This window comes from Asparagus officinalis, chromosome 7 (genome assembly GCF_001876935.1).
Source record: "Asparagus officinalis chromosome 7, Aspof.V1, whole genome shotgun sequence".
Classification (NCBI taxonomy): Eukaryota; Viridiplantae; Streptophyta; class Magnoliopsida; order Asparagales; family Asparagaceae; genus Asparagus; species Asparagus officinalis.
The window spans coordinates 75,417,181-75,441,082 of NC_033800.1; the positions used below are offsets into that span (position 1 = coordinate 75,417,181).

At 41.9% G+C, this 23,902-nt stretch overlaps 1 long non-coding RNA gene across 2 annotated transcripts in view; it reads right to left on the bottom strand.

Moving 5' to 3' along the window:
• LOC109848160 overlaps positions 9,644–23,902 on the bottom strand; it is a 24,646-nt gene continuing 10,387 nt past the window's right edge. Inside the window, exon 3 of one of the 2 annotated variants that reach the window (XR_002248717.1) lies at positions 9,644–10,194. This is a non-coding gene — a long non-coding RNA (uncharacterized LOC109848160). Of the gene's footprint in view, positions 10,195–15,799; positions 15,965–23,902 lie in introns of those variants that run through there. The other variant, XR_002248718.1, reaches the window with a different exon arrangement.

Sequence of the window (23,902 nt, forward strand, 5' to 3'; positions counted from 1 at the left end):
AAAGGTGTATCATGCAAAGTCAGAGGGTGGTCTAGGCTTTAGAGATCTACAGATGTTTAATCAGGCATTGGTGGCTAAGCAAAGTCAGAGGGTGGTCTAGGCTTTAGAGATCTACAGATGTTTAATCAGGCATTGGTGGCTAAGCAGGCATGGAGAATCATTCAGTCTAGGCTTTAGAGATCTACAGATGTTTAATCAGGCATTGGTGGCTAAGCAGGCATGGAGAATCATTCAGGACCCTTCTTCTCAGGCTAGTAGGGTTTTGAAGGGGAAGTATTTCAGGGACTCAGACTTCCTTTTAGCTGATGTCGGCCCTGGCTGCTCTTATTTATGACGAAGCATTATCTGGGGGAGAGAGCTCTTGGCTCAAGGTCTGAGATGGAGGATAGGTGATGGTCAGAGTGTCTCTATCAGTGCTGACCCATGGATCCCAAGTCCCTTTTCTTTTAGGCCAATCACTTCTCCGATCGACCCTTCCAGAAGGGTGGCTGAGCTGATCTCTGCTTCAGGTACTTGGAATCATGAGCTGATTGCTACCTCCTTTTGGTAGGTAGATCAGGAGGATATTTCATTTATCCTACTGTCGCTTTCTCCTATCCCTGATAGACTCATTTGGTATTATGAGGAGAAGGGGTGCTACACAGTCAAGAGTGGATACCGACTTCTTCGCCACACTATGCCTGATACTGTTTCTACCTTGGATTCTATGGTAGCGAAGTGGTGGTCCTTAATCTGACATGCGAAGATCCCACAGAAGATTAGAACGTTCCTTTGGCGTCTGTTTTATGATGCTCTCCCCATCTCAGCTGGTTTATCTCGCAGGGGGGTCTCTGTGCCCCCTAGTTGCCGTCTTTGCTCTGCTGCCTTTGAGACCGCCCTTCATATCTTCACCGTCTGCTCCTTTGCTCGTTTAGTGTGGGAGTCCTTAGCTCTTTAGGAAGTGATTAATGGTTTTCGAGGCACGTCTTGTGGTGATTTGCTTTTCCATCTCACCTCTGTTTGCCCTGGGGACTCTCTGCCTTTGGCTATCACAACCATATAGTTTATATGGGGGGAAAGGAATATGCGCTCTCATGGTGGTGGTGTTAGAGAGTCCTCGATCTTGGTACTCGGATTCTCTGTTTTGTGGAGGAAGGGGATAGAGTTAGAGGTCTCTCCCGTGACATCGCCACCCCTTCCAAATGACCTTCTGCTTGGTATCCCCCTGCTCCTAGTTTGCTGAAGCTCAACACAGATGATGTTGTTCCTCTAGAAGGAGATATTATTGGTTTGGGAGGTGTTATTCGGGATCACCATGGACATATGATTGGTTGCTACTCTATAAGGATCAGGGGTCCTATATCTGTGGATCATGCGGAGCTGTTGGCTGTCCTGGAAGCCATTCACTTTGTTCGGCGTATGAACTGGAGGATTTTAGTGGTGAAAATTGACTCTCTTATTTTTGGTCTATTTCTGTCTCTTTGTTTTTGAGACAGAGTGTTGTTGAGGACTTGGCTGATTAGGTTAACTTACCTATCTTTTCAAAAAAAAAATTATTGGCAATTCTAATTATGGATTTAATTTAATTTGATGAGAATTCTAATTATGAATAGAAAATAAGCCTATTATATAAAAATTCTAATTTAATATTAAAATAACATATAACACATGACATTTTTTTGTGTGCTTATATGTCGCTATTTTGTGCCTTTATAGTTACCTTCAATTTCTCATTATATATATTCTCTAATTATAGATAGATTTTCTTCCATGGGAGTTCTAGTTATGGATTTGAATATAATTTGATGAGAATTCTAGTTATGGATAGAAAATAAACCTATTGTAGATATAAAAATTCTAATTTAATATGAAATACATATGACATGTGATATTGTTTTGTATGCTTACTTATTGTTATCTTGTAACTTCACGAATACCATCGTTTTCTCATTATATACAAAGGAGAGATACGAACAGGTTGATATCCGATTCGGTCCCATCTTTTACCACTCCTACGGGTAACCAATCATTATATATTATTATATTTAGGTTTGGCCCTCAAAACCTAACGAAGTTTCAAACCTAAAGTAAACAAAACGATATTCCTCAATATATACAATTTTTCTTTTTGGGAGATTAATTAGAGGTTGACCAGTCTCTGTGATTGATGTCTTTCTATTTTAAACAGACCTAAAATAGTTGGTATTTGAACAGACGGAGCAGCTTATCAAAAAGAGAAAGAACCTATCACCATCATCATTAACATCATCATAATCATAGTGGTCGTCATCATATCATCTAGATACGTACTTTGATTGGGGGAGACATATTCCATTAAAGGTTAAACATTTGTTAGCTTCTAGCGCTGCCCTCTATTAATCATCTCCAGTTCTGCCTTGTCTGGCTTGGTATATTTTGTTAAGCTGTTTTATTAGAGCATAAACCCTTGCAATTCACTTCAGTAAGATGATGTTTTACTGTTAAAAGATACTAAAACAATCATAATTAATTATTATAGTACTACAGTCTACAATAAACTATTAGCCTATGGAATAACGATGTATATTACCTTAATTTTGTACATTTTGATTTGTGAACTGTTATGTATATTAATTTGTGGATTAGTGATGAAGAAAAATTAACATAAATCTTAAAACTCCCCTTCATATGGGTCTTTGGGTTACATACAAAAACCTCTAACACACTGTTTTAATATCAAGTGTGTTGAAATTGAAACTTATAAATGCTCACATCAAGCTTTAAATCACCAACAATAAAATCAGTAGGGTCTTCAAACCATATTTGAGGTGTTGAGGGTGTCCTAGTCTTTCGAGCAAACTTTGTGAGCCACCGCATTTCCCGTTCGACGCACTAAATCAAAATTGCAAATCTCAAGCCAATTAGATTGTCTCATTGCATCATCCACAATATGACCAGAAGGGGGAATAACCTCTTTGCACTTCGTTTAGCATCAATTATGGCATAGGAATCATCTCCCTCCACAATCACCCTCCAAAATCTGGTTTCATACGCAAACTTTAGAGCTTCCAAGAGAGCTCGGTAGCATGTTCTGAGTGCCCTCGAATAGCAAAATTTTTGGATAGTCCAGTACACAACTGCCCTTTATGACCTCGCACCACTACCCTGGCTCAGACGCCACCTTCACGATTAATCACTGCCCCCATCGAAGTTGTTATAGCATGCAAAATAGTTTAAGTGTTGATCTCATTAGGAGAACAACACATGTCCCACCCTGTGCCTAAACAACCATATTTACAGAGGGACAACTCAAGTGATTCTAGCGGTTGACCTAATGGGCCGACGCCTTGCGGAGAAGAGCAAAAAGGCGGTACTTGTCGACCTACCCACAGAATCGAGACGAGAAGTATTCTCACTCGGCCTACCACTCTAGTCGACTCCGCTCCTTGTTGGCATTCATCCCTTCCAGGCCGACAAGTTGCGAGGCTGACTAAAAATATGGTGTTTGCTGGCCCCTAGTAAAACGAATTGGAAGGCGGTGTACCCACGAGCCCCCTGCCGACAGTTAATCGCCATCACCTTAAATGCATGCTCAGAATCATCATGACTCCAACCACGAAAGTCTTTATGACTCATCGGACCTCGTTAGTAGTACGTGCACCTTGTCATCCCCACATTAAACGCCTGGATGACTCACCCCCTTCAGTGGCCATCAACTGTAAAGTAGATAACAATCATGCCACCAACTGGACTCAGCCAAAGATACCTATCTGTCCTTCTGATCTACTATAAAAGGGAATTGAGGCTTGTTGCCCAGAGTAAGCAATTCTGAGCTATTTGAAGTTTGTAAGTACCTTTGAGCAATTCTATTTTGCTACCTATCTCTTACTTTCCTACTCAAGTTTTGAACTGACTTAATTGTCCGAGGGACCACTGGAGATCCCAACTCTGACTTCTCACGAATCTTTCATGTGCAGGATAGTTTTTCTGGCTCAGGAACCAACCATCTGAAGAATCTTGAGGACCCTAACCCCCCTCATAATCCACAAAGTAACCTCATGTTCAATAATTGATATAAATAGTTTGGCATCCACCGTGGGGCCTATCATCCTTCTTCATACAAGATGACCGGTTCTAGTCGCCCAGGCCTATCCTTCAATCCTTTTACTGAAGACTAACACTTGGGCTATGTCACTAAAATCCCACTAGAGGAGTCAGCTTAGAGGATTTCTCTATCTCTCTACTAGCAGTTCACATCCTTCATGAATGAACTCCTCGGTCAAATTTCTCCTCAGTAGCCCTCTGCATTAGTCGCTCCTTCCTCTCATGTAGGTCTAGCCAAGCAACGACTATTGGAGGGATGATTTCGCTTGCCGACTAGATAATGAATGCCCCATGTACCAAATTCAAGATGTCTCACATCAAGAAGTATTAAGGAGAGCGCAATCCAGCAGAGTATGCATAGAAATTTTATGATCTGATGCAGCAAGTTTTGGAGCCAATAATTTGTAGAGCTTTCCCTATGACCTTGACAGGGAGTGCCAAGATATGGTGGAATTCATTAGACAAGAAGTCCATTAACAGCTTTAAGCAGCTCAGCCACAAGTTTATATATCACTTTTTGGCTGACTCCAAGCAAAAGAAGCCTGCACATGCCTTGCTTCACATGAGACAAGAGAACGACGAAAGCCTCAGGACTACTTCAAAAGGTTCCAAGCTAAGAGGCTAAAAGCTGATGACCCTAGCAACATGGTCGCCAACACCTATCTCAGGGGAGTAGTCTCCTCGTAAAGAGAAGACAAAGAAGGGTCCCCCTAAGGCTGAATACAGACCGAGCAGCGCCGACAAAAGAGAACATAGGAAAGAAACCGCCAAGAAGCCGACCCTCACTACCCTCAACACTTCCCTCACACAGGTCCTTTACGTGGTCCAAAGAGAAAGATACCTCAATTCCACTCCTCCTCATATGAAGTCAGTTCCTCGATCTCGAGACATCGGGCAATTTTTTCGGTATCATCGAGATTACGACCATCATACTAATAATTACCGAGTCCTCCAGAGAGATATTGAGGACCTAATACAGAAAGGATTTCTAAAGAGGCTTGTCTCTCAGCGAGACAGGACAGAACCTGCTTTAGGAAGATACGACGGGAGGTATAACTCTAGATTGCCTCATCCTTAGCAGCAGCTTAACACATGGACCACTGAAACCAGCTTTAAAGGTGTCATCAATACTATTAGTGGCGGCCTAGTGACAGGAGGAATGTCTAACAATGCTCGGAAGAAGTATACCAGACGAGCATTGCATATCAACATGTGCAACACGAAGCCAAGGAAAAATCAACCCATCTCTTTTAGTGACTATGATTTAAAAAGTATCGAGACACCTTACGATGACCCTCTCATCATCTCGGCTAAGGTCAACGGCTTTCAGGTCAAAAGGAATTTAGTCGACATAGGGAGTTCTACTGATATCCTTTTCATCAATGCCTTTAATCAAATGGGCATTGATAAGTCTAAGGTACAGCCCTATCGACGTCCTCTCATAGGAATCATAGGGTATTCACTCATACCAAAAGGGGTGATCACTCTCCCCCTGATGGTCGGCGAATCCCTCGACAATCTACTGTCCAAACCCAGTTTGTTATGATGAACATCTGGTCGGCCTACAATGTTATTCTAGAAAAGACTGCCCTTAATAGATTGCAGGTGGTACCATCCATGTACCACTAGATGATACAATTCTTGACTCCTGAGGGAGTCAGAATTGTCAGGAGTAACCAATGAGAGGTCAGATCTTACTATCTACACTCAATGACAGGTAAAGGAGTATTAGAGACCTTGCCGATTAAGAAGATACGTCTTCAAATAGAAAAAGTATTAGAACGAGAGTGGACAACCCTTGTCAAAGAACTCCAAGAAGTGTTGATCGATTGAAATAGCTCGAAGAAGGTCAAGATGGAGATGAGCCTCATTGAACCTCAACAAGGGACTATGATCATGTTCCTATGTGAGAATGCAGATGTACTTGCCTAAGGGCCTGAAGACATGTCGGGAATCCCCCTAAAGTAGCGAGCCATGAGCTCTCAGTCGACCGACACATTAAGCTGGTTGGACAAATGAAGAGGCATCTCAGCCTCGAGAGGAAGAAGGAGGCTATCAATACGAAGTCGACTGACTACTCAGAGCCAGGTTCATCAGAGAAGCACAATACCCGGATTGGCTATCCAATACGATGCTGGTGAAAAATCCCTTGGCAGATGGAGGATGTGCATGGATTTCACAAATTTAAACAAAGCTTGCCTAAATAACAGCTACCCTCTCCCAAGAATCGATTAACTAGTAGACGAGAGTACAGACCATGAACTTCTTAGCTTCATGGACGCCTTATCTGGCTACAATCAGATCCTTCTGGTAGATCATAATCAAGAGAAGACCTTATTCATTATAGACCAGGAGACCTATTACTATAAAGTGATGCCTTTCAATCTTAAGAGTGTAGGCGCTACCTACCAGAGGTTCATCAACAAAATTTTCAAGAACCAAATCAGCTGCAATGTGAAAGCCTACGTAGATGACATCCTTGTAAAATCAAAGTAGGTGTCATCTCACTTGTTGAATCTTGAAGAAATATTATTTGTCCTCTGGCGCTACCATATAAAGCTCAACCCGATCAAATGTGCTTGTGGAATGCAATGAGGCAAGTTCCTCGGGTTCATTAGTACTCAGCGAGGCATTAAAATCAACCTGGAGAAGATAACTGCCATCGAGCAACTAACTAAACCCTGCACGCTAAAGGATGTATAGAGGCTGAATGACAAGATAGCGGTGTTGAGCCACTTCCTTTTAAAATATACTAAGAGAAGCCTCCCATTCTTCAAAACTTTAAGAGGGAGCAAGGAGCTGAAGGAAGGCATAGGGTGGATGGCTGAGGGCAGCGAGGCCTTTAGGGACCTCAAGAGATATTTGAGCACCAAGCCATCTCCCCAGAAACCATTAGCTTTGTTTTAATCGAAGAGAAGGATAATGCGCAGAAGCCGGTGTATTATGTCAGCCAGATCCTAAAGGCAACTGAGATCAACTACACCCTTATTGAGAAAGCCGCATTCATTCTCACTACCACAGCTAGGAGCCTTCGCCCCTATTTTTAGGCGCATACCATAGTGGTGCGGACGAACCTACCTTTGAAGAGAACACTTGGCAGTCCAACCACTTCAAGGAGATGATTAAGTGGTTAGTCAAGCTAAGTGAATATGATATGCAATTTGAGTCCAGGACGACCATAAAAGCCTAAGCCTTGGCCAACTTCTTGATATAGTCAACCGCAACAGATGATGAGCCATCTCCACTCATACAGGTTCCCCTACCAAAGACTTCAACGTCCAAGACAGCCAAGACACCCACTTCTTGGAAGCACCAAATCCTCGAACATGACTTACTTGAATTTGCCTCATAGTGGTTGCTAAAGGTAGATGGATCCTCCGGAGAATGAGGTATTGTACCTGTAGTAGTCATGCACAGCCCTGATGGGTCATCGTACGAACACTCCATTGCTTTTGATTTTTTCGCTTTAAAAAACAAGGTCGAGTATGAAGCCCTATGGGCGAGACTTCGAACCGCCTTGGTAATCAAGGCCGAGCTTATCTACATTCTGGCTGACTATTAGCTTGTTGTCTACCAAGTGAGGGGAGAAAATTTAAGAATGATGTTGTACTTGAAGGTGGTCAAAGAGCTCTTGAGCAACTTCAAAGATTTTAAGATCACCCAAGTCCCCCATGCACTCAATGCTACGAGAATACCCTACCCAAGCTCGGGTCGTCTAGCTCAGGGAATAACTTAGGACCTGTGCAAATGGACACCCTCAATAATCATATTATTTTGTAGACTTCAGACCCGGTCATGCAAACCAATACTTTTGTATCTTCACGTATAATAGCGATACTTTTGTAAGGCTCGCACAATACTATGCGGACAACGGATACAATCCTACTTTCTAAATCGCTCTACGGTAATAGGTTTTATCTCCCTATTCCACATACACAAAATAATGATACTTTTGTAAGGCTCACATAATGCTATGCGGATATCAGATACAACCTCCTTACTCAATCATCCTTACGGCAAATAGATTTTATCTCTCTATTTCCGGATTTGTTCATTCATCCAACGGTAATAGGTTTTATCTCCCTATTCCCGGATACGCTTCCAGATGATCGTACAACGGTGAATAGGCATATCAGCCCAAACCAGATTTACATACACTGATCACCTTCGAGTATTTGGTACAACCGAGGTCTCGTTATGGGAACCACAACCAAATACCTCTAGTATGGTACAACCGAAGTCTCATTTCGGGATAAACACCCACACTGAGCATCCATAACTGATGAGTAATACTTTATCATACATTAATTCACCTTCATCAACTCAACTTAATCAACTATCTCAATAATGTGAGTCAAAATAACATCAACTAAGTGTGCGTGTCCATATCTAGTGTTTACCATCATCTCAGTGTTAAACAACTCTTATACATTAAAATAATATAGTACAAGATCGAGAAATTCTCTCAAAAATCAAACAGTGTCGAAAAGAACATGCATAGGCCACTGCCAGATTGGCGGTCGACCGCAGAGCAAGCGGTGGTCTACCGAACAGAACCCAAAACCTCCCAGGCCTCGAACTGGCGAACGGTCGACCGCAAGGTGAGCGACGGTTAACCGGACGCGACATCTACAGAACGTGTAGTTTTCTACACAGGTAGTGTTCGTGACATGATTTTATGATTTAACTTGATTAAAACAATGAATCTTGCATGAAATCATATCAACAGTAGTTTAACATCTCTAGAAACAAAATCAACATTTAAGGCATGATTATTCGTACAAGAAATTATATTTAAACCCTTAATTATGCACAAAACTTCAAAACGAAGAACAAAATATCTAAATTCAGATGAACAACATTTTAAATTGTTTTTAGATCTTAAAGCACTTCTGTAAATTCGTTCTTAACCTCTTTAGCATGAAAAGATCTAGTCTTTATACACATAATATAACAGATTTAATTTTTATACACAAATTACTTAATTAGGCTCTACAAATCTTATTAAAACTCTTTTAAAAACATTTTAAAAATGTTTTAAAAATAGGGAGAGGGATTAGCAGAGATGAAACTCGTCTGAGACTTGTTGAAAAACGTGCAAGATGCAAAGCCAATGTAGATTCCTGATCCAAAAGCCAAAAACCAATAGAAATTCTGCTCAAAAGCCTTGAATCTTCTCCAAAGGTCAAAATAGGATTTATGGAGTGTTTGGTGGCGGCTAGGGTTCTTAAAAATACTGAAAAACTCGTGAATATATTAAATATATATCAGGAAAAACGAATATGGTCTTCAAAACCCGAAACCAACTAAAACTGGGAAAAACAGTTTTCCCGATTCGCAGTCGATCGCAGGGTGAGCGGCGGTCGACCGGAGCACAGTTTTTCAGCTGTGCAGAGCTTTGGCCATTGTGCATGTTTCGACCCGTTTCTCTCTTATGTACTGACTTGTTTACACTCAAAATACTTGTTAGTGTACTCATACACTAATAAATAATATTTAGCAAAATAAAAATCTACTTATGGTAATTAATCACATATTAATTCCATTCATCATTCATAAGTTTAAAATTTTCAGGGTTTTAAAGGGGGAGGAATGGGGGATTAACATGCCCCCATAGTTGAGGGGGACTTTTCTAAAATTAACCCTTAAACAAAAGCATAACTTTATGATGTATCTCTACTTTATTGGGCAACCAACTAAGCTACCTTCAGAGATTCATCATTCATAAGTTTAAAATTTGAAGTTATGTTTTTGTACTCTACTTTATTGGGCAATACTCGTGCGGAAACAACTCACTCTGCCCGCATGTCACTTCCCATGGATCGCTAAGATACTCTCCTGTGCTCGAATGACTTCCCCTCCAGTTGCCAGCCACCATCTAGCAAGGGAAGAAGGTCCAAACAGCCGGCCTATCCTCCGTTTTGTCTCATCTATCTAATCTGGGATATCTCCAAGACGCCCTCTCCTGTGCTTGAATGACTTTCCCTCCTGTCGCCAGCCGCCATCTGGCGAGGGAAGAAGGCCCAAACAGCCATCCTGTCCTCCGTTCTGTCTCATCTATCGAATCTGGGATATCTCCAAGACGCCATCTCCTGTGCTCGAATGACTTCCCCTTCAGTCTCCAGCCGACATCTGTAAAGAAAAAGACGACCTCCAGCACCTGCTGCTCCCCCCCAAAAAAAAAAAAAAACCGCATTCCTATGCATAGTTAAAGCCAAAAGTTAAATCTCAGATGCAAGGGACTATAAAAGGAGGTAAGGGGATAAAGAAAGGAGGACGGAACTTTTAACTTGGGGGAGACTTTTGAACCTTCTTTTTTCTTAAACTCTAAACAATTCTAAAAGGCCATGCATTCTCCTAAAAACTCAATAACAGTAATGAATTCTAGGACCTCAATGATCCTTGGATCTTCCCTCAAACCCTACTCAAGCTCATCAGCTGGCTTGACCGTTGGAGGTACCATGGGGGAACCGGTCCCCGCCCTCTTACGGGTTTCTTCTTCTTGTTTGCGCAGAAAGATTAGGAATTCCAGTCCAATGATCGGGCATAAAGTCGGAGGAGATGTCGGCCCTACCTTTCATCCTCTCCCTCTTCGCAGGCCAACGCGGAGATCAGGACTGCATCCCATGGCGCCCCCCCCCCCCCACACCCCACCCCCACCCCACAATTGTGCTTTACCGCGCATAAAACAACTATTCAATACACAGGAGATCTCCAAGCTATATGGCTTCATATGCAGAAACAGTAGTGACCGGAATTATTCCTTGCAAGTCTGGTATACTGCTTAAGTAAACGTACGATTTAAACAAGTCTGGTATACTGCTTCATATGATTTAAACAGTCACATATCTCGCCAAGTCAAGTCTGGTATACTGCTTAAGTAAACATATGATTCAAACAATCACATATCTCGCCAAGTCATATAACCTTCATATTTTTGAGGCATATATGTAATAATATATGAATTCCTCAGCATCTTATATTTTGATTGATCCTAAATGCAAGCTGACACTTTCTGTTCATTACTACAGCCTGACTATTTTTTTTAAAAAAAAAGTGGCATGAGCATAAGATGACATGAGAAAGCCAACATCTAGAGGAAGAGAGGCCAACATTTGTACGGTTGATCTCTTGTTTATAGCAAACTTCAGTCTGTTTGTATGCAGCCCAATAACTTCGTAATATTTTAGTGAAAGTTCAGGATAGTCAAAATTAACTCCTACTGCGTTGAGATAATCCAGTGGAAGATGCTAAACATGTGCGCCAACGTTGGACTCATGAAAAATCAACGATTAAGGAAACCCTTTTGATTGAAAAAAATTGCAATTACAATGTCAGTCATAATTTAAAAAAAAAAGCAATTACAGTCATAGCTGAAGCTATTTGTCTCATTAGAACTGCATTTGCAAAAAAAAAAGAGAACACTTTTGTGAAAAAAGACTTGCGGTCAATTTAATTGCATATATTTTATGTATACTTACCCTTAGCGAAGAAATTTTCTAAATAAACTCATTCATATTTTTTTTCCCCTAAAAATAGACCCCCTTGAGTTTTATTTACAAAAATAGACTCATTTTATCTTAATCTGGTTCCTAAATAGTCGGGGTTGCCAACCCTGACTATTTAGGAGGTTGTAAACCCCCAATTATAACTCTAAACTCTAACATTCTATTCACTAAAAAAATAGTCGGGGTTGACAACCCCGACTATTTAGAAACCGGATTAAGACAAAATGGGTCTGTTTTTGTAAATAAAACTCAAGTGGGTCTATTTTTAGAAAAAAAATTATGAATGGGTTTGTTTAGAAAATGTCTTCTACCTTTAGCCCATGGAAATTTATATTCACAAGAAATAAACAACTGTAGATGCAATTATCATTTATCACTTGATTTATATGCTGCAAAATCCTCGAACACCCATAAAAGGTTAAGGAAGCTTAAAGAAGCTTCCCAAGGGAGAAAATGTTGGGAATTTTACCGCCTAAATCCCCTAATGCAACGAAAACGCGGTATAGAGAACAGTACACCAAGAACCCTTTCTTTATCTCCCCTCAAATCCCTAATTTGAGAGCTGGAGATCAAAAAATAAAATCGCTGCTGCGATTTTCAAAGGGATTAAACGCTGCTGCGTTAAGGGGCTTCGCCACCGCCGCCAGAGAAAAGTCGGGGGAGAGAGCAGCAGGAGCTAGGTCATCGGGGGGGTTTATAGCCGAAGTTGATGGGCTGGCGACAGCCTGTCGCCAGCGGTGCAGCGGACGCGATGGTGGGGGGTCGCTCGAACGCGAGGGTCGACGAGCTTGAACGCGCGGGTCAGGTCGTTCACACCGAGGGTCGCGTTCGTCGAGCGAGGGTCGCGTTCGCCCAAAGCCACCATCGCGTTCGTCGTCGAATTCGCTGAGTCGACGCTCGCCTGCTCCAACCTGGAGCTCGTCGGAGCTTCGCCGGAGCTCCTCATCTTCGTCGGAGGTTGGTATCCACCCTCAACCTAACAATCTCCCACTTGGAGACCAAACCGACGGCAATGGACTATCTCATCAAGCTCCTCTCCTGTGTGGCTCCGCCTTCATCAACTATGCATGAAGGCCAACTGAAGTTGCACACAACTCCAGTTTCTGAAAGGTCGCTGCCTTCGTCAACATATCCGCTGGATCCTTTCTTCCTTGGATATTCTGTTGAAATCCTTTGACAACTCGTCGGGCTCTGTATCTTCTGGAACCATTCTGCTCCTTTTTCACTCGATACACCCACTTGTTGTGACGTGCCTTCTTCCCCATGGGCAACTCAGCTAGTCCCCATGTCTGGTTGGAGATCAGAGATTTCTTCTCTTCTTTCGCAGCAAACTCCCACTTGCTCGCATCTCCACTCTGACAAGCTTCATCAAAGCTTTCAGACTCTCCTCCATTTGTCAGCAACATATAATTCATGTATCTGCTGTTAGGCACAGGAGGACGAGTAGTTCTCCTCAATAACGGAGCTAGTGCGTCGGGCTCCTGCGCACCGTTCTGTCCAACAGGCTCTTCTGGTTGTGGACCTTCTGCATTGGGTTCTTCCGAGAGGTTATCCGGAACTTCATCTGCATCTACAAATGTTGACTCGCTCTCTGAGTCACCGTCATCTGTCTTGTGCAAGTCCTTGTACATCACCTTCTCGTTGAATGTCACATCTCTGCACCTGATCACCTTCCTGTTTTCGTTGTCCCAAATGCGGTAGCCGAACTCGTCTTCACCATACCGGATGAATGTGCATTTCTTAGACTTGGGATCAGGCTCATTCCTGCCTTGATCACTTATATGCACATAAGCTACACAACCGAAAACTTTGAGATGTGAGAGGGTTACCTCCTTTCCGCACCATACCTCTTCTGGTATTCTGTGCTCCAATGGAACCGATGGACCTCGGTTGATCAAGTAAGCTGCTGTGTTGACTGCTTCTGCCCAGAACTGCTTCGGTAGACCTGACTGCATCCGAATGCTTCTGGCTCTCTCTGTCAACGTTCTATTCATGCGCTCAGCCACACCATTGTGCTGAGGCGTGCCGGGCACGGTCCTCTCCATTCTGATACCGTGCTCATAGCAGAACTTCTTGAATCTGGTGTCTTCATACTCACCACCATTGTCTGTTCTGAGTTTCTTTACCCTCAAACCGGTCTCATTCTCGACCATGGCTTTCCATCTTCTGAAAGCCTCAAACACTTCTGACTTTTTCTTCAGAAAGTAGACCCATACTTTCCGAGAGTGATCATCAATAAAAGTCACGAAGTAGTGTTTCCCACCAATCGACGCGGTGGTTGTTGGTCCCCAAACATCCGAGTGAACAAGCTCTAGCTTCTGCTTCCTGGGGGGTCTGCTACTTGCCTGAAAGCTAACTCTCTTCTGCTTTCCAAGTATGCATTCTTCACACACATCAATCTCTACTGATTGTAAACCTGAGAGTTTTCTCTTTGTGTGCATAACCTTCATCCCCTTTTCACTCATATGACCGAGTCTCTGGTGCCACAGCTTTGAAGTCTCATTGCATGCCGCAACTGAGATCGAACAACGTGCACCCGCTGTCATATACAGGGTACCAGTCTTCCTGCCCCTGGCAATCGTCATTGCGCCTTTCGAAATCCTCCAGTCATCGCCATGGAAAGTCATCGTGTAGCCTTCACTAGCCAGCTGGCTTACTGAGATTAAGTTCCTCTTCAGGTCGGGAATATACCTGACATCCTTCAGCTCCCATACTGACTCATTCAGCTTAATCTTCACTACACCTTTGCCAATAATGGCACATGCTTGATCGTCACCAAGGTATACATTTCCAAGGTTTCCGGGGATATACTTCTCGAGGAATTCTTTCTGAGAAGTAGCATGGAATGATGCTCCCGAGTCCAACACCCAAGACTCCTCCTTGCTCTCCAAAGAGCATATCAGCGCATCATCTCCTCCTGAGGTGGAGGCAACATTCACATCTGCATTTGCCTCCCACTCCTCCCGTGCACTCCTGCACTGATTCTTGTAGTGCCCGGTTTTCCCGCACTTCCAACACTCGATAGCCTTCGAACTGTTGGGATTTCTGGATTTGGATCTCCTATCATCTGATCCATCTCCTCTGGTTGAACTTTTACCTCTTGACTCTGTATGCAATACTGAAGAGGTTGTAGCTTCACCCGACTCTCTCCGTCGGATCTCCTCACTGAGAACCAGATCACGAACGTCGTCGAACTTTAACTTTTTCTTTCCTGATGAGCTACTCACTGCCGTGACTGTAGCGTTCCAACTCTCTGGTAGGGAAGACAAAAGGATCAACGCTCGAACTTCCTCATCAAACTCAATATCAACTGAACTCAATTGGGTCGTGACTGTATTGAGTTCATTGAGATGATGTGCTACCGATGCACCTTCCGCCATTCGCAGATTAAACAACCGCCTCATCAAATGGACTTTATTTGAGGCTGATGGCTTCTCATACATATTGGAGAGTGCTGCCATAAGATCTGCCGTGGTCTTCTCCTTTGCAATGTTAAAAGCAACATTGCGGGTTAACGTCAAACGAATAACCCCGAGGGCTTTTCTGTCCAGAAGATTCCAATCTTCTTCCTTCATACCCTCCGGCTTCTTCCCCGAGAGAGGTTGATACAGATTTTTCTGATACAGATAATCCTCTATCTGCATTTTCCAGAATCCGAAATCTGATCCATCAAACTTCTCTATTCTCACCTTTCCCTCATCTGCGGCCATGGCTCCCACTTGAATCTGACTTCCTCTAGATCGTTTCACGCTCTGATACCAGTTGTTAGGAATTTAACGCCTAAATCCCCTAATGCAACGGAAACGCGGTATAGAGAACAGTACACCAAGATTTACGAGGTTCGGCAACTGCCTACGTCCTCGGGAGCCACACAGTCAATTTCTTATTTAATCTAACAAGAAATTACAAATCAAGAGCAAATCTCTAAACCGAGATTCCTCAAACAAACACTGTAGCTACAGTGTTAATACCCACAATATAAAACCCCTCTTCTCTTTTCTCTCTCTTCTCGCTGCTGCGATTTTGAGAGAAGAAACACTGCTGCGTTTAGGGCTCCGCCGCCAAGAAAACAGGGGGGAAGAAGCTCCTGGAGCTAGGGCATCGGGGGGGTTTTATAGCCGAAGTTGATGGGCTGGCGACAGCCTGTCGCCAGCGGTGCAGCGGACCGCGATGGTGGGGGTCGCTCGAACGCGAGGGTCGACGAGCTTGAACGCGCGGGTCAGGTCGTTCACACCGAGGGTCGCGTTCATCGAGCGAGGGTCGCGTTCGCCCAAAGCCACCATCGCGTTCGTCGTCGAATTCGCTGAGTCGACGCTCGCCTGCTCCAACCTGGAGCTCGTCGGAGCTTCGCCGGAGCTCCTCATCTTCGTCGGAGGTTGGTATCCACCCTCAACCTAACAGAAAAGCATGATGCAAACAAAGGTTAGTGGTGCATACAGAAGAACAACAATGGATTGATTCAGAGAAAAGAACCAGCCCAGAAAACATGCATGTGCAAGCTTTAGCAATCCAATTGTCTCTCTCTCTCTCTACTTGAGTACCACATCTTTCGCAGGATCAGAATCCACCGACAAGCAAATAACCTCAGCAACAAGCTCGATCTAATGATCGAACTTTCCCGAACACTTTACTGCATATGCCAAAATCAGGACCAAGGTGTTTGAGGTTGGATCAAGATATTATACTAACAAGAGATGCACTCTCCGTAATTAGCACAAACATCTCCGTATGAATTGACAATTTTGTCCTAGTAAAAGAATAAACATGTCTCTTCTCTACCAAATGGTGATCCAGACAGGATAATGCTTGCTTTAGTAAGCAGCTCTAATTATCATGAGACTTTAAAATAAGTATAGGGATGGATTCCTAAAGAAGAAAGAGGTGATTTAAAAGCTTTGATGTTACTTTTCTCTTTCTTGAAAGAACACATGCAGCATCGTCCAACAAAGGAACGAGTCCGCGGAATAGTTACATGGATCCAATGTTCCCAATGACTGGTGCATCTCACAGCTTGGATTCTTAATTAACAACAAGAAAGAGAATAGCCGCTCAGAACAGGCACGTGTTCGTCACGTGAAGTTACTGTCGGCACGAAGACACTGGGCTCGCCACAACCAGGCTGAGCTCTCCTCTGTCTGTGCCAACCTTATGACCCTGAGCAGACGTAAATCAGGTCCAAAAGCCGAGCACAAACAAAGTCTAAACCTGGGTCAATTTGGCGCTGAAATATTATGCAGGGTCAATGGTGGAAACACAACTTGTACTACTGGGGAACATCATGTATGTACTTATAATCCCTAAATTATTTTATTAGCGCTTATACCCAGTAAATCTCAGACGATTTTAGATGGCAATTTAGTCTTTTTTGTTTAAATTGAGGGTAAAATGTTAATTTATCATCATGTAACATCAGAAGGTGTAAATGGTAAATAATTAGTTTAGAACCATGTTGCATGATATGGTTACGGCTGCGAGTACGAATACAAGAAACTTCAAATTTGTAAATAGTAGAGTGCAAAAACATAACATAGTTATATGTATGGGTATCTATTAAAATTAATAATTTTATGAGATCAATGTGCATTTTTTATCCACATGGAAAACTAAAGTTCCTATATTATTTTATATATATTTTATTGTGTTGATTACAAATTGGAAAATCATTCTTTTTTAACTAGATACTCAACGCCATTTAAAATCATAGTTCTAAGTTGGGTATAGCTGAAACTGACCCAACCCATGCTAAAGAGTTTCGGGAAGCGGATTTCGAGTAAAGGATATACTCCCAAGAAGTATATGACAACTGTTTTAAGTTAAAATATGTAGGATTTTTTCCTAGAAACCAACTTAAAATAGGGTAATTATATAGAAATCACCTTTCGTTTTCAATTTATATATAAACCACCTTTGAAGTAGGTTTTTGTTGCAATCAATCGCCTCCCAGTCAAATTTTAACTAAAATACCAAAAATAATCTTAAAAAATACAAGTTCAAATGCATAAGTTGCATCTTAATAAGATCTAAACACTAAAAAGATGAGTCATGTACCTTTAATGCGAGTTTTGTAAGGGTATTTTGGGTTTTAGTGAAGAATTTGACTAGATGTGGTTGGTTGCAACAAAAACCTAGTTTAAAGATGGTTTATGTATAAATTGAAAATAAAAGGCGGTTTCTATACAATTACCATATTTTAAAGATGGTTTTAGGGGGGAAACCAAATATGTATTACAAAATTGAGTACATATATGACTCAATGTATGCATATATTCAAGGAGTGTTCGAGTAGGGGTGGAAATCAACCAAACAATTAACAAATAGTTCATTAATTGTTGAGCAACTACTCAGTTATATTTAATTTGACAGTTCACTTAACACCAAATAAATAATTGTTAATATCTGAATTCATTAAGAATGGAATTTGACCAAATTTATATTCGATACATTTGTTTATTAAAAATTCATTAAAATTTTGATATACTTATAATTTTTATTATTATGCTCACCTTGTTATATTTTTCAACCCACTTATCATTTCTACGTTAGTTCTATATAGTAATTTTGTGAGACGTAAATAATCTTAAATCTATATAGTAATTTTGTGAGACGTAAATAATCTTAAATCAGTTTTCTAATAAAATATTCAAATTAAATATATATGCATCATAATTATAAAGGAATAATTATCATTTATAAATTAAAATATTATTTGACAATCAAATTCTTCAGCGGAGTGAATATACTTTGATATTCGATAAATATTCATGAATAGTTTTATCACATATCGAGTATTCGAATTCGAATACAAAGAACTTTGGACATGTCTATTCAAATTTGGGTTCGAATTCGATAGTTTTAAACAAATACAAATACGAACACCTTAGTATTCGAATCGATTCGGTCTGATCGTTTACCACCCCTATGTCAGAGGAATGTCGGTGTCCGTTTGGTGCGGATACGATTGTTGGTATAGATGCAATTTCATGAGGGAAGTATCATGCAACGTAGGTTTAGGATTTAAGTGGCTATAGTACAAGGGAGGTATCTTTCTTAAATTTATTTACCGAGAACCAAAGATGTGAGACTAACTCAAGCAAAATTGGTTTCACTGGGCAACAGAGGGTGGGCCTTGCGATGAACTCCCTTATTTGTTTAGTTTTTGTCAGCACAGCAGAGCGAGATCACTCCCTTTCTGCACACCTCAACGCGCTCACCCTCCATCTACCAGGCGTTAGGATCACGACCAACGCATGTGCAACTTTAAAGCCAAGTAAAAGTGGGGAAAATAGCAGCAGCAACTCACTAAGGTGGTCCCCTCCCCTGCCCTTTATCAGTTATAGTAACTTCCAACGTGGTATAATTCAGTTAATGTTAAAATTGGAGGATATCCACCAGTTCAATTTTTTTTCTGGGCGTCGATGGCTGGACCCTACGGCATCTTCGCACAATTCAATCCTGCTAGTCTAATATCATTCAGTTTAGCGTCGCTTGGACTATTCATCGCCCTACGTGGATGTGTGGAATCTCGTTAGAATTCATTTTCACATATTTCCACAGATATTTTGTCTCTCTCTTATTTATATTGTAAAGATAATATTTAGATACCATTCAAAGCTAATAAGTTGGAGATTAATAATTGGTAATCATTACGATTCTGTCCTGGTTATCCTCCTACATGCTGAATTAAGTCAAGAATAAGCAAATGGCAGGACAAATCTGTAGATTTGACGAAGAAATTGGAGAAGAACAAGTTTTGGGAAGCATGAAACATTTTGGAAGTTTTACGGTTGACCGCGAGTGGCGCGGCGGTCGACTGCAAACGTGCACAGCATAGGGAAAAGTCTCTGGACTTTTGGCGGTCGATCACGTCGGCTGGCGCGGCGGTTGACCACGAGACCCTGTAATGGATTTTTAGTTTCTATCGTTGGCCACGGTCGACCGCGACTGGCGCGGCGGTCGACCGCGATGTGGTTTTGAGCTTGGGCTTGGTTTCCTGTTCTGTTTGGGTTTCCTATTTAATATAAATAAAAACACGATTTGTTTAGGGTTTTTAATTGTTCCAATTGGCAGAATTAGATTTTGGGGTAGCTTGAAGATGATTTTGAGCACAAAAAAGAGAGACGTGGAGAAGTTTTATAGCACTAACAATTTGGACTTTGGCGATGTGAAGTCGTCTAGCCCCAGTTTTGGTTTCCTATTCTGTTTGGGATTTGAGTTTAGTATAAATACCAGACACGTTTTAGGGTTTCTTTGGAGCAGTCAAGGGGATATTTGGAGCAAGAAAAGATGTGTTTTCTGAGCTATTGGTTAGGGTTTTGTTTGGAGAGAATTAGAGATTTGTTGATAAGATTAGTTGGTTGGTTTGAGTGATTTGTAATCTTAGTTTGTACTCTTCTTTTCTATTAGTGAAAACCTTATCCCCTTCTTGCCCCGTGGACGTAGGCAACTTGCCGAACCACGTAAAAATTGGTTGTTTGTGTTTGTGGCATTAATACTTTGGTTCGTTTGGCCTTCTCTCATCGTTTGTGTTTGGTTTCTCGAAGCATAACGATTGGTGGCTTCCGCGCGCAACAAGTGGTATAAGAGCTTGGGCTACACTTAGGCTAATTGGAGGAGTAAATCGCTTTGAAAGTTCATCTAGGGCTTCAGTTGGTGATAAAGGTGGGATTTTTCCTATTTGTGGATCTCGTCTCCGTCGTGTGGGGTGAGATCTTTCGGAGGCCCTTGTTAGGGTTTCAGTTAGAGGTAAAAATCTCTCTTTTTCAGTTTGGATTTATTCTTCGTTTTTTCTGCATTGTTTTGTTGGTGTTTTGAGAAAGATGGTCGAGAAAGAAGAAGTTGTGGAGGGTACTTCCGGCGTGAAGACCGTTCAAAGTTTGAATATCCACTCTATGAAGATAGATATGGAGAAGTTTAATGGCACAAACAATTTTGGTCTTTGGAGATGTGAAGTCTTAAATGCACTCAACACGTAAAATTTGGAAGATATTAGAGTTGGACGAGAAATCGGGCGACATTGAGGAGAATGTTTGAAAGAAGATGAATAGAACGACATGTGGTGTGATTAGATCTTGTTTAACTCAAAACCTGAAATATGATGTGATCAATGAGACTTCGGCTAGAAGATTTGGGAGATCCTTGAGAGCAAGTATTTGACGAAGAGTGTGGAAAATCGCTTGCATATGAAGAGGAGGCTTTACCGCTTCCAATTGAAGAAAGGAACCTTCAATGGTGATCACATGAACCACTACACGGAGCTTCTTGCGGATTTGGCGAATGTAGATGTTATGTTTGAAGATGACGACAAGGCGTTGTTATTATTGAGTTTCTTGTCTGACGAGGAATATGAGACCTTCGTCCTTACTCTGATTAATGGGAAAACATCTCTTTCGTATAGTGAGGTCACCGCTGCACTTGTGAATTATTAGCTTCGAAAGAATGATAAGGAGACTTCGATTGAGCCGGAAGCGAGGGCATTGGTCGCAAGAGCAAAGAGCCCAAACCGTGGTAGGAGATCGCAGTCTAGAGAGGCACATCTTGGAGTTCGTAGAAATTAGTGTGTCTTTTGTAAAGAGGATGGACATTAGAAAGCCGGATGCCCAAAGTTGACAAATCGAGCCGTGAAGAATAATAGGAAAGATATTCAAGCTTCAGAGGTGAATGTTGTCAAGACTAGTGGCTACAATTCAGATTTAGATTTTTCGGGCTACTCATTAGCACTACCGTCAGTTTGTGTTGCCGACTCTACAGAGTGGATGTTGAATTCGGGTGTCACTTACCACATTTGCCCTAGAAGGGATTGGTTCTCTAGCTTTCAGGAGTTGGAAAGAAGGAATGTTGTGCTCATGGGTAATGATCATGAATGCCCTATTGGTAGTATCAGTACCGTTCGTATTAGGATGTGTGACGGAGTGATTCAGGAGTTGGATGAAGTGAGGTTTGTTCGTCGGTTGAATAAAAACATCATTTCACTTAGAGTTTTAGAGGCAGTAGGCTATCGGGTGACCTTGTGACCTTAGAGGATGCATCTTTGAAGGTCACATTTGGGTCCATGAATATGATGAAGGGCGTCAGGAAAAGAATTTGTATTATTTGATTGGGAGCACAGTGATTGGTAGAAAGCTGATGACTTCTTTGGATTTGGCTAGACTGTGATATTTGTTGAGGCTGGAATATTTGATTGGTTATGCTGTGCATGGTTTATTGAGGAGTGTTTTGACCTACAGATTGAAGTTCTTTAAGCACATTGGTATGAGCAAGAAGACCGAGGTGGAGTTTGGTACTTCTATCCAAAGATCGAGGGATCTTTTAGGTGGTGTTCATTCAGGCATTTGGGAGCCTTCCAAGAAGTTATCATTGGGAGGTAATCGGCATTTGATTTTCGTAGTTAGGGACTGTTCTAGGCATTGGTGGGTTGTAACCAAGTCCTATTGGTATGAAGTCCTAGAAGTCAACAACAAATGGAGGAAGTGTATTGGCAGAAAGGTTATCTGTTATTCTTATTTTGGTAGGGGTCCTTTCTTGCGTTTGTACCGAGCTCACGACAGTTTGAGACACTTCATTGGAGAGGAAATATTGGGGCAACGAGATGAGATGACAGTTTTGATGGGTCGTTCCTTGCTAGAGGAGTTTTCAGGCTGCTTGTGGAGATTTTGGATCTAGTGGAGCTGCTTTAGATTTTGGGTTGCGTCGGATGTTTGGTTGCCAACATTTGGTCACATCGAGGATGTGCGATTTGATCCGATTGCACATTTGGGATTCAAAAGCTTATTTGGTTATCAGTTGGGAGACTCTGATTTTGTTCTGAGCTGGTATGTCACATTTGACTCTCGACAGGTGGAGAGTGTTGATCAGATCGTTAGGATATCACAGCAGGTGGAGGGTGATGCTACTTCACGTTGGATGAAAATTACTCCACATACTCCAGATCATACTGCATTGTTTGGGATTCCAGCTGAGGTGACGCAGTTTGGGGATCATTTGGATTTGGATGCAGATGATGAGTTGTTGATTCGAGTGCAGCTGGTGGACATAGTTTGAATTTGGATATGGCCGTTGGTTCACCTCAGATGGAGGTGTTTGGTTTGTTTCACTTTGGGGCCATTGGGAGAGCTATCAGCCGTACATTTGTTGGTGAAGAGTTAAGAACTCTTCTATTTGATTGAGGGCCTTTGGAGGCCGTTGGATGAACTACGTGAATGCTTGATTCCTTGGACAAGAGAATATGTAGACAGTCATTTATGATGCAGCTGATTTGGTGAGTAGATACCAATGTTTGGAGAGTGATCACATTCTCATTTGGGTCTCGACTTGTTGTGGATTGAGTCCGTTGTCGTGAATTTATTTTACTTTATACTGGACGCAACAAGCGGGACATTTGGGTTGGTTGGTGTCGACTCAGTTTTGGGAAAACTTCGCTGAGGTGAAGAATTGTAGATTTGGCGAAGAAATTGGAGAAGAACGGGTTTTGGGAAGCCGGAAACATTTTGGAAGTTTCACGGTCGACCGCGAGTGGCGCGATGATCGACTGCAAACGTGCACAGCACAGGGAAAAGTCTATGGACTTTTGGCGGTCGACCGCGTCGGCTGGCGCGACGGTCGACTGCGAGACCCTGTAATGGATTTTTAGTTTTTTTCGTTGGCCACGGTCGATCGCGACTGGCGCGGCAGTCGACCGCGTGTCAGGTCTAAGCCTACTTTTGGTTTCCTGTTATGGTTGGGATTTGAGTTTAGTATAAATACCAAACACGTTTTACGGTTTCTTTGGAGTAGTCAAGGGGATATTTGGAGCACAGGAAAGAAATATTTTCTGAGCTATTGGTTAGAGTTTTGTTTGGAGAAAATTAGATATTTGTTGGTAATATTAGTTGGTTGGTTTGAGTGATTTGTAATCTCAGTTTGTATTCTTCTTCTCTATTAGTGAAAATCCTATCCCTTCTTGCCCTGTAGACGTAGGCAACTTGCCGAACCGTAAAAATTGGTTGTTTATATTTGTGGCATTATTTTGGTTTGTTTGGTCTTCTCTTGGTGTTTGTGTTTGGTTTCTCGAAGCATAACGATTGGTGGCTTACGCGCGCAACAAAATCAATAGTATTCTTGTGATGTATAAAATGTATGAGCAACTAAACTGCAGGTAGACCAGAAAGAGTTCGTTAGATTTTCATAGGAAAAGAAAGATAACGTTGTAGAACAGTAGAAGGTTGGTATGAACAGAAGTCAATCTTAAGAAATTCTGTTCAAAGACCAACAAGATGCCATGCGTGTAGAATAATATAACGGGTCACTGAAGCTTTATACGCTTTTAGGTACCATATAATAATCTTGATACAGGAGGG